Source organism: Nomascus leucogenys, chromosome 17 (assembly GCF_006542625.1).
Source record: "Nomascus leucogenys isolate Asia chromosome 17, Asia_NLE_v1, whole genome shotgun sequence".
Classification (NCBI taxonomy): Eukaryota; Metazoa; Chordata; class Mammalia; order Primates; family Hylobatidae; genus Nomascus; species Nomascus leucogenys.
The window spans coordinates 47,177,848-47,188,762 of NC_044397.1; the positions used below are offsets into that span (position 1 = coordinate 47,177,848).

The window sequence follows — 10,915 nt, forward strand, 5'->3', positions numbered from 1 at the left end:
GGGATGGAGAAAGGGCAGAGGAAGAGACATGAGAAAGGGAGAGGAGGAGAAGCCCAGCTCTGGGAACTGAATCAGGAAACTCAAATAGGGAAGTGGAAAAAAAAACCTATTTAAATGAAAGGTTTAAAAACATTTTTTAAGGAGGGAGAAAGGGGAAAATTTGGTTTTTCAACACTGAAAAAATAAAGAGAAGGGGAAGCAACGGCTCTCACGTTGGGACAATATTGTCTGGAAGCTGAAGAAGAAACTGAATGCTCCTTGTTTCCTCCTACGCATTCCTTTCAATCCGGAGGGGGAAAAAAATCCCAAGTTCTGCAAAGGTAAAGGAGATTCTACAATTTTCTTCTTGTTCTTTTGCATGGCTTTTGTGGCTGGGTGGGGCTTGGGTTTTTCTCCCTCCTCCCCCGCTCCAAGAAGGGGCTGAACCCCATCTCTGGGCGCTGCAGGGAGAAGCTTCCCAGGAAATTTGGTGGTGGAGAGAGGGGTGGCTGCTTCCTGGAGGGGGGGCCAAGGCAGGGAAAGTGGGAAGAGGAATCAAAAGGGGGCCAGGAGACCAGATCTAAGTCGCCTTTTTAAGCTTGGAGGAGAGACTCAAGCAAGGGGGCTGTGAAAGAGAGGATGGGAGGTATCCGGGCACCCAAAGAAGCCAGTGGTTCTGGCCTCCGCGGGCTTGCCCCTCTCCCTCCTGCCATCCCTCCCTTGTCCCGGCCTCTGGCTATTGCCCCCGCGCAGTTCTCTTGCCTGCTGCGGATATCGCTGGGTTCCCCGCAGCATTAGCATGTGGGGTGGTGGCGCTAAGGGACGTCCTGGTCTCTATAGGGCCTGGAATCTCCGCCAAGGCCGGCCAGGGAGAGGAAGCGACTAGACAAACACAGAAAAGAAAATTTACAGAGAAATAGTCACCATCTCCCTTCGGAGACATTTTTGAAATTAAAGGGCTGTGAGTGGAGGCACCAAAAACGAGGGAGACACCCTCCCCGCCCCGCCCCACCAGGAAGCCTGCCCGAGAATGCCCAAGTCTCTCTCCACTCCCACAGGAGGGAGCCTTGCTCTCAGGGAGACAGTTTTGTGGTCTTAATGCTGTAGGTTACAGCTGTTGGTTTCTGCGCGATATTGATTCTATTACTTGCGTTGTATTGCTATGGGATGTGTGGATTTCGGTGGAAGAAAAAATTGCCATGTGTGTATCTGATATGATAACATTTCCAACTTTCCTGGGTCCAGACATGGTGATTGTGGAGAAGCTGTTAAGTGCATTTTTGTTTTAGGCTTATAAATAAAAATAAAAAAGAAATGAAAGAAGAAAATAAAAAGAAAATCCAATTATGGGACCTAGTGGCGTCTAAACTGGAAAGCTAACTGGCACTGAGCTCAGACAGTCCCGTACCTCAGGTATCCAATTTTATCCCTCAGTCAGGCCTTCTAGGGGGTGGGGAGGGCGGAGAACCATTGGGCAGGAGACAGAGATTCCTAAAGTAGCTGGTGGGGTGGAAGCAGGTGCCAGCCTTGAGGCAAGGACTTTAAAAATGGGGTAAGGAAGCTTCTGGGGAAGCTTCCAGCCAAGAGATAAGTGATGCTGGCTGTGGAGGGCAGGAGAGATTGTGATTTAGTTTGGTTTGCACGAACGTGTGATTGCTTTTCTCTTTCTTAAGACCAGAAGCAGGACGTTCAGCCTTGGGCTTCTGGTTGCCCCAGAGTTACAGGGTCTGGGGAGTGTTGGAAGTGATGGTATATTTATTATCTGAGTCCTAAGCTAGGAGAGGGACGACGCCACTTGTGGCGCGGAAGAGGTGGCTTTGTGGCCCCAGGTAGTGCCCTAGGTTCAGGCCCGGCCTGGGCGCCCGGAGGGACCGCTCGGCTTCGTAGCGAGAGTTCTCCGCCAGCACCCACGGCACTTGGGCCTATTCTCAAGGGAAAAATTTCCCAAACCCACTCATACTGAAGGTGTTTTTCTCCTGTAGTCTTAGGGGGTTATAAATCCTCCCTCAGACAGTTTGCTGTGACCCAAATTATGCAGTTTGCTGCCATCTACCGTCCGTTCGTAGACACGCGCTTCGGCGCCTCAAGCCCCGCGACACTGTCCAGCGGTATCGGACCCCTGGAGCCCCGGCCGTGCAGGGTCCACGGGATCCGGGGGATTTCGGGCCCACACCGACGCTCTCAGCTGGATCTTGGTTCCCCGGTGTGGGCTAGAGAATAGAAGTCTCTCCTCCACCCATCAACCCCAATTTCCCACTACCCCCTCCCCCGCCCATCCCAGTCCCAAACCTGGTGGCTGGCAGGGGAAGCGGCTTCCTCTAGGGCATGTTTAAAAAGGTCTAATTCTGCTTCCAGCGGGCAGGGGCCCTGAACCAAAGGGTGGAGGGATCAGAGCCGAGACCCCCACCATCATCCCCACCTCCACCCCCACCCCACCAAGTCGCCGCCGGAGAGGATGAGGCCGCTTGGGACATCTGAAGCCAACGCTGTTCAAGGTTTATTTGGTTTTCTTCTCAGCCAAGGGAGGAGACCCTTAGGGCAGGCGCTGGCCCGGCAGTTCCACTCGGTTGGCAAAAGACAAACCGGGTCTGTGTTCTCCTGGTTGGCTGGTGGGTCTTGCCAGTTCCTTGGTTGGTGGGTCCGTGGTGAAGGAATTGAACCGAGTTTTCTGGAAACTGTTGATGTCTGCAAGTGAGTGCCGATCCCCTTCCCCATTCTCGATCTTTTCAAGCGAAGTCGATCTAAATATGATTTGGGAAAAATTTGGTAGTGGGTCTGGGGCCAAATCGTTAAGGAGCCACATCGTCGTAATTTCCGTTCCTGTTGGACCCTTCACATTGGCTTAACTCGACCGCCTTCCCAAGAGGAGGTGACCAGGGCAAGGCTATGCGCCTCTGTTGCAGCCTTTGAATATTGGCCCCTGTCTCACGGGTTACTGATTAGCTTGGGCTTTCAAGCCATAGGAGGAAGCTCCAGCAGTTCCTTTAAAGGTGCTGTGGTCCCCGTTCCTGGGTGGGGGTAGGGTTCCAGGGAATTGCTTGCGGTGCCAGGCAAACCAAGGTGTTGCCAGAGTCTGACCCAGGCTAGAGGAGCTGAAGAGGTTAAGCGGCCTGGTAGTGCTGGGGACAAACACTGTGGCTGCAACCCCCACCCGCTTTCGGCGCCTCTGGAGCAGCTCTTTTCAGCTTTTCTGCAGCGAGAGTGACTTTCTGGCGGCTATAAGGCCCAGCTCAGTGAGTTGCTCTATAGGAGGCCCTGAGGGGGCCAGCCCTAGAAGGTCCTTGGCCCCTCCGAGATTGTTTTGCTTTTGGGCAATCCAAAGGACATGCAGAGAAGTCAAGCTGGTACATGGTATTGAAACACTTCAGCGTCCTTAGGTTGCCCCCTGGGCCTGCAGGTAGGAAACCAGGAGAGTGGGCTCAGTGCTACTGTTCACTCCCCCTAAAGATCAAAGAGGATGCCACTCATTTGCATAATGAAAATGAAGTCTTTCTACTTTGATTTGGAGGGGCCGATTTTAGGGCAAAGTTTCTCATCTAAAGAGCCTCCCCCAACCTATGGGGGTGATCACTCAGTACCCCGGGAACATTTATTTATGTTCCCCAAACCCAGAGAAACAGAGTCCAGGATGAGAGTTGAAATATTTTCATTGCACCCCACCCCAGCTAAAGTTGGGGGTGGTTGGGGAAGGTGCTTATCACCGCAGAGAGCTGAGGGAGAGGGCTTTGGAGCTTAGAGGAAACTGGAAGCCTGGACAATGTCTCAGCACCCCCACACACACACCACACCACACCACACCACACCACACACACACACACACACACACACAGGCAAATATCCCTCCTGAGATTACCTATCAAGAATTTTACTCTTGAACTGAACACAACTTAGGAAACATTTTCCTGGGAGCTGGAATGTGTTTGCTTGCCCACAGGACTGCAGATTCACAGCCTAGAAAATTACAATTATAAATCCTCCCTGTGGGGTACCTGTACAATCCCTGTGTTATGTACTCAATAATTGGTACACACTTCTATCCATCTCTCTGAACACACACTTCCTCACTGAGGCAGGGAGAGACACTCCAGACTGGTGGATGGCTGAGCCTGCTGTGTATTTACATATTCCCCCACGGAGACAGACAGAGGGCAGTGGACTGAACCACAGACAGATTCATAGGGATCTGGCTCCAGAAAGGAGTTGGTCTCTGGCCTGCCCTGCTCACATGCTCTTTTTCCCAAACAAATAGATCAGATGAATAAATGCTCATAAATACCTCTGCGCTTAGATAAGAGCAATGAGGCGCTATTTCCTTTCGTGCTTGACTCCAGGCTCCCAGGCCCTGCCTGCAGTGGCTCCATCTCCAGACAAGCAACTGCAGAGGTGAGGTTAACTTGGGGGCTATAACTCTAAAGATAAGGCAATTATTTTCCTGCTTCTGACACAGGGAAATGCTCCTTTCCTCACCAGATCTTTTTTTTTTTTTGAGATGGAGTTTCGCTCTTATCGCCCAGGCTGGAGTGCGGTGGCTCAATCTTGGCTCACTGCAACCTCCGCCTCCCAGGTTCAAGCAATTCTCCTACCTCAGCCTCACAAGTAGCTGGGATTACAGGCATGTGCCACCATGCCAGCTAATTTTTTCTATTTTTCATAGAGACGGGGTTTCTCCATGTTGGTCAGGCTGGTCTTGAACTCCTGACCTCAGGTGATCTACCCGCCTCAGCCTCCCAAAGTGCTGGAATTACAGGTGTGAGCCACCACGCCCGGCTACCAGATCTTATTTTGTTCAGACTCCACCAAGACCACACTATTTAGTGCTAGGATGGGGACATTGTGGGCAGGGAGGAGGCAGGGAAGGCTGAGGCCCAGGGCTCAGCCTCAGCAGTAGGGAGGGAGGTGCATGCAAGTACTCTCTCCCACTTTTCTCCCCCTGTTCAAACGGCCCCTAGTCCTCTCTAGAAGAGAGCCCAACCATAGCTATATTTGGAATATTTATCCTTCTTCATTATCAGGGGGTTTAAATTTGTTTTCTTAAAGTCAGGTTGGGAAGTGATTGGAGGGACATCCAGGGATGGCCATTTTGCCATTAAGGTACAGCCTAGAAGTTGCCCTGAGTTCAGAGAGCCTTGAAGACCACGTTGCAACTAAGTAAGTTCCCACCCTTGGTGATCCGAGCTCAGTCCTCTACCAGCTTCCCTAGTGTCTTGTACCATCTTCGGTGGGCAGAACTTGGCCAGAAAAAGGAGCTCAACGGAAGGACAAGGCAGAGGGAGGGTCAGCCTGGCCTGACATCTGACTTTGTTCCATGCCCTGGCCCCTTCTTGTCCCCAGGTGTGAAGGTTGTCACCCTTCACTACGTGGCCTGTGTATGCATATTAGAATGTTGGAAATTCAGTGTGGCACTGTCTCCCAGCCTGGGCTCAATGCTCATTTTCCTTGGATGAAAGAGCCAGAGACATACATTCTCTCACACACCCAAACTTGTAAGGCAGCAAAGCTGATGATACAAACATGGGGTGTGGGAAGGAATTGTAGCAATGCTGAGACACAGACAGAAGGGAGAGGGGATGCTGGCTGATGGCTGGAAGCTGAGCCCCAAGAGAACACAAACACCCTTCTCTCCCTATCAAACTAAAGGAAAAACCAGTCTTGGGAAAGAATTAATTTTAAAAAGAACTGGCAGCTCCTACAAGACTTGGAAGAGGAGTGAGGGTGCCTTTCTTCCCAGTGGTCTCTGACTGCCTCAACTATGAGGAGGGTTTGAAACCCACAACTGGAAGAAGAATGATTTCTTCCTTGTGCCCAGATTTACTGGGACATCCCTGATTCCTGAAAATCCTATAGCCCAGGCTATTCTTAAGTCTTTTGGGATTCCAGAGGGTACTGGAGTGAAGGTTGCAGGCAGGGTAGGGATCAGCCAAATAAAGCCACCTAGGCTGAGGGATACCCCTCACTCCTTCACTCCATATCACCAAGTGAGGAGAGGGCTAGTCCCTTTCCCCAGTGCCGCTTCCCCTGCCAAGAGTGAGCAGCTGCATACTAGAGCCAAACAGAATGTTCTGGGCAGCCGCCCCCGTCGCCGCCTTCCAAGAAGCTCCTAGTCTAGCCACAGAGCCAAAAGAGGAAGCTTGGGCTCAGACGCTCCTGCCAGCTCCTCCTCTTCTGCGTCTTGTAGGCAGTGGGATCTGGCCTGTCCCCTCAGACCAGAAAGGTTGTGGAAAAGCAGGAACAATAGCCCCAGGCTTGGAGGAGAGAGAGCAGATCTGATAAACAGGAAAAACGATGTTCAAAACCTAGGGAAGAGGGTGTTTCTTCTTTGCTAGTCTTAGCGGAGAACTCTTCTCATCTTCTACCAACACAAAACACTAGAAAGGAACCTTCTTCTTTAGTTCTCTCTCAAGGAGATTTGGAGACATTTACCCACCCCTCCCTGGAGGGAAGGGGCCCAAGCAACACAGGGGTTAACTTTTCTGAAAACACAACTTTTTCCAATCCTGCGTGGGGTGGGGGAGAGATATTTATTTAATCACCCGGGAGTGGGGTGGTCTCAATCTAAACGCTCCCTCCTCCCTCAAAGGAACAGAGCCTGTTTCGCAGATCCTAAAGTAGGTGGAACAGGACGCCTTGTGTTGTTGGGGAGAGACAGAGAAAGGCGAAGGAGGAGGGAAAAAAAAAGGTTGGTAGGTTTGTGCGTGGGTCCCTCGTGCGGGCTGTGCTACTCATGGGTGCTATTTAACAATTCCTGCCTCTACCATTGGTCAGTGTTGGATCAGATGGTTGTATTTCCTTCTGGCCCTCACTGGCACCTCGCCATTCCCCTTCAGCTGAAACCCAATCTCGGATATACTACTAACAGGCGAGGCGCTCGGACTATAAAACACAACAAATCATAAACCCAGCGGAGCAGCAGCGGCACGCGCGCCTCCCCTCCCAAAGAGTTCCTATTTCGTGAACTCCACCTTCCCCGTCACTCAGACCAGCGGGCAGGAGTCCTTCCTGGGCCAGCTACCGCTCTACTCGTCGGGCTATGAGGACCCGCTGGGGCATTACCCCGAACCCTATGGGCCAGGGCCGGGCCAGGACAAGGGCTTTGCCACTTCCTTCTATTACCTGCCGGCGGGCGGCGGCTACGGCCCAGCGGCACCCTGCTACTGCGGGCCGGGGCCGGCGCCGGCCTTCTGTGCGAGAAGGAGTCGGCCCGCGCACTTTCCGGCGCCGACGAGCTGCCCCGTTCCACCTCCAGCCGCAGAAGTCAGACTGCGCGCAAGACAGCGTGTTCGGCGAGACAGAAGAGTAGAAGTGCTCCACTCCGGTCTACCCGTAGATGCAGCGGATGAATTCGTGCAACAGTGTGTGAGACTTCCCGTTGGCGTCGCTCCAGCTCCCCTGGGCCCCCACTCCGGGACACAGAACTAGTGAGCGCCCCCTGCCCCAATCTCCCACAGGGTGCTGGGTGATCATCTCAGGAGATAGAAGAAGATTGGGCACCTGCCCGGGGTCTCTCACTGTGTCGCCTATTTGGCAGGAGTTACAAAGTTTGCAAAGTCCCAGCCGCACTGGGAGCCATGGGGAGCGAGTGTGCTCTCCTGGGGCGCCTGGTCAGAGCCGGGGTTCCAGGACAAGGAAGGGAGCAGGGGCCCGTAGTCACTGGCTTGGCTTTACTTTGAGCCCCCAGCTCCCCTCTCCCACCCCTGGTAGGGTTCCCCAACCAAAGACGGCTCCATTAAAAACGGAGTGCGTCATGCAAGGGGGTAGGGGGTGACGCTGAAGAGGAAGAGTCGAGTCTGTCTGGGAGTGTGTTTCCCTGAGTTGGGGCAGGGGACTGGGGCAAGATGAGGTACCAGGAAAGGGGTGGTAGTCAGAGGAGGGAGGAGGAATAAGGGGAAGGAAGAGAGAGGCAACAGGCGGAGCGAGAGAGGGAGAAACAGTGTGGCGTCTCAGGTTGGATTATTTGCTGGCCTTGAGTCCCAAGTGATGTCCATTAGCCGGACTCGAAAGTGAGGAGCCGTTAATGTGGACTATGGATCGATCTACCTCATTACGGATTAAGGGCCTGGATTTATCATTGGGTTGGCAGGGTGAGGTGGGGGGAGCAAGATGGATTGAAAGGGAGGGAAAGAAGATGCAACTAGGAAGAGACACACCTGACCAGCCCCTCCCCCAGGCTCAGGTGGGAGTTTAAACTGCTCCTCCCCTCCCCCATCTAGAGTCTAGACAGACGGCACAGGCCTAGGAGACCAGGAGGGAATCTGGAGGGGGCGCTGGAGGAGTGTGAAAGGGGGGAAGGGAACCGGCAGAGTGGAGGGTCTCCCGGTACTGGCTGGAGTCTGTGGAGGGTCGACTAGGGGAGGGGGCCCTGGGCCCGGTGACCTCAGGCCTCAGCATCTCCACTCTGCATAACAGGTTCCTTCTTTGGGCCCAGGTTCCTCCTTTGGGCCCAGGTTCCTCCTTTGGGCCGAGGCCGCCAGACACACATGCGCTACCAGAGGGTGGAGCTGGAGGAGTTTCCCTACAATCGCTACCTGGCGGCGGCGGTGCATCGAGATCGCGCACGCCCTGTGCCTGACCCAGCGGCAGATCAAGATATGGTTCCAGAACCGACGCATGAAGTGGAAAAAGAAGAGCAAACTGCTCAGCGCGTCTCAGCTCAGTGCCGAGGAGGAGAAAGAAAAACCGGCCAAGTGAAGGTGCTGGAAAGGAGGGAGGACGCGAGGGGAAAGGCCTGTGGGGAGCCGAGGGCGTCGGAGAGACCCGGGAAGGAGGGCTCTCGGTGGGGAGCCAGGAGATCTGCTCTCCAGGGCATGACAGGCAGGGCCCAGCGCGCTCCTGGACGCCCCCCTCCCCGCACGGCTCCCGGTGGGTGCTCTGAGGCCTCACTACTCGAGCCCACCCAGCACCCTTCCTTCCCGAGGAACTCGCCTCAGCCTGATCAGGCCTCCTGGTGAGAACTGAGAATAGGACTCACTTGAGGTTTCCTGGAAGCAGAGCAAAATGCTCTTGTGCCTGTCGCGTCTCATTTCGTCCATGTCCCCTATGCAGGGTTCAATGGTAGATTTGCTGTCCCCTCAGTGGGGGCCTTGAAGACTCCCTGATCCCAGACATGTAGTCTCTCCCACCCCCTCCCCAAAGCCATTGGAAGGAGCACATACTACCTAGAAGTAAGAGGAGTCTCGGAAGAAACCAAACTTCTATTTTATTAATTTTCTTTTTTTTTTTTTTTTTTTTTTTTTTTTGAGATGGAGTCTCATTCTGTCGCCCAGGCTGGAGTGCAGTGGCACAATCTTGGCTCACTGAAACCCCTGCTTCCCGGGTTCAAGCGATTCTCCTGCCTCAGCCTCCCGAGTAGCTGGGATTAGAGGTGCCTGCCACCATGCCCAGCTAATTTTTGTATTTTTGGTAGCGATGGGGTTTCACCATGTTGGTCAGGCTGGTCTTGAACTCCTGACCTTGTGATCCACCCTTCTCGGCCTCCCAAAGTGCTGGGATTACAGACATGAGCCCCCGTGCCTGGCCTATTTTATTAATTTTCTGTGTGTTTGTAGTCTTGTCTTAGCTCTGGACGTGAAATACTTCGATGATGATAATAATAACAGTAATAAACATGTGAAAACTCGACGCTCGGTCACCTCCGATCCTCCCTTGCCATTTTTTCCTCTCCCCTCAACTCCCAGCCTCTCCATCTTTCCTGAGCCAGAATTCTTCAGCAAAGGCAAGAGCCCTGGCCCGCCGAAGTGAGCCCTGTTCAACTAGGAAGTTACAGCTGAGATAAACGCTGGAGTGATCTAGGCTGGAGCTATCAGTCCTGCCCAGGCCCCAGCGCTGCGATTCCCTGGTGCTGAGGCTCACAGCCGCCTCTCCCCGTGCAGACTTGGGGGATGGAGAGGGGCTGTTTCGCTCTCATTCTCTAGCTTTTCCTCCTGTGTCCACAGCACTAAGGGAGCCACTGAGGCCCCTAAAACACTCTTGCAGAGACAGAGCCATCAAGTCTGGGGGCCTCTGCAGCGCTTTTCTGTCCTCACCTTGGCAGAGACCCCTGGCCTTTGGCCCGTCCACACGGCCAGCTTTTTTCGCCAGCCTTGGCCTCCGTTCCTGGCCTGTGGCTCTGGAGACTAAAAAATGGGGCCACTGGGTATCTCTCACCCTGTAGCTGAAGGCTCCAGGTGCCCCTTCCCACCTCAAGTAGGTGATCAGCCTCAAGTAGGGGAATGTAAAGCCACCAGCCAGGCACAGGCCGAAGGGAGCAACTTTCCCTTGTTCCTTGGAGACCCCAGGGCAGGAGGCTAGGTGATGGGGCATTTAGTGTCATCCTCTCAACCTAGAATGGCCCATTCTCTCTCTGCTTGCACCGGCACCCAGAGGGCAAGCTGCGGACACTGGGACACTGTTTTCGTTTATGCCTAAGCCCTCTCACTTCCTTTCTTATTTTTAAAGAAAATAGTCCCCTCCTACCAGCTGCGGCGGTCTCTGGCCGCCCAACGTGCTCAGCAAAGCATGCGGGTCCTTGGAACCCCTTTTCTGGGAAGGCGGCTGCCACCAGGCAAATTCTCAAACTGCCCAGCTGCGAGTGAGGGGCCTGGAGTGGGGCCACTGAATGCAATAGCCGAGGAGGAGGGGAAGGGGTCGCACTTTACAAACTCTCAGACACATGTTACTATTCAAACCCAAGCAGCAGACGCTGTGGCCGCTGCAGTCTTTTCAGCAACTAGGCCGCTTAGCCCCAGCTGTGCTCGGCTTCTGGGGTCCCTGTCCTGCTCTGTCACTCCCCAGGCCTGGGCTAAGGACCACCAAGGAGGTCAGGAAGGGGATTTCGAACTTCCAAATGGCCCAGAAGTGAACGCTTCTCCAGCTTCTTTTTCAAGCCTCCCGTGGGCTTGGCCTGGGTGCTGTGGACCCACAACAGCAGTCCCACCAGGATGCAGGCCGGGCTAAGCTCCCG

General features: G+C 53.9%; 1 pseudogene; it reads left to right on the forward strand.

Moving 5' to 3' along the window:
* The first annotated feature begins 5,050 nt into the window (after positions 1 to 5,050).
* Positions 5,051 to 8,664, forward strand: LOC100587240 (annotated as a pseudogene).
* Positions 8,665 to 10,915: the final 2,251 nt, after the last annotated feature.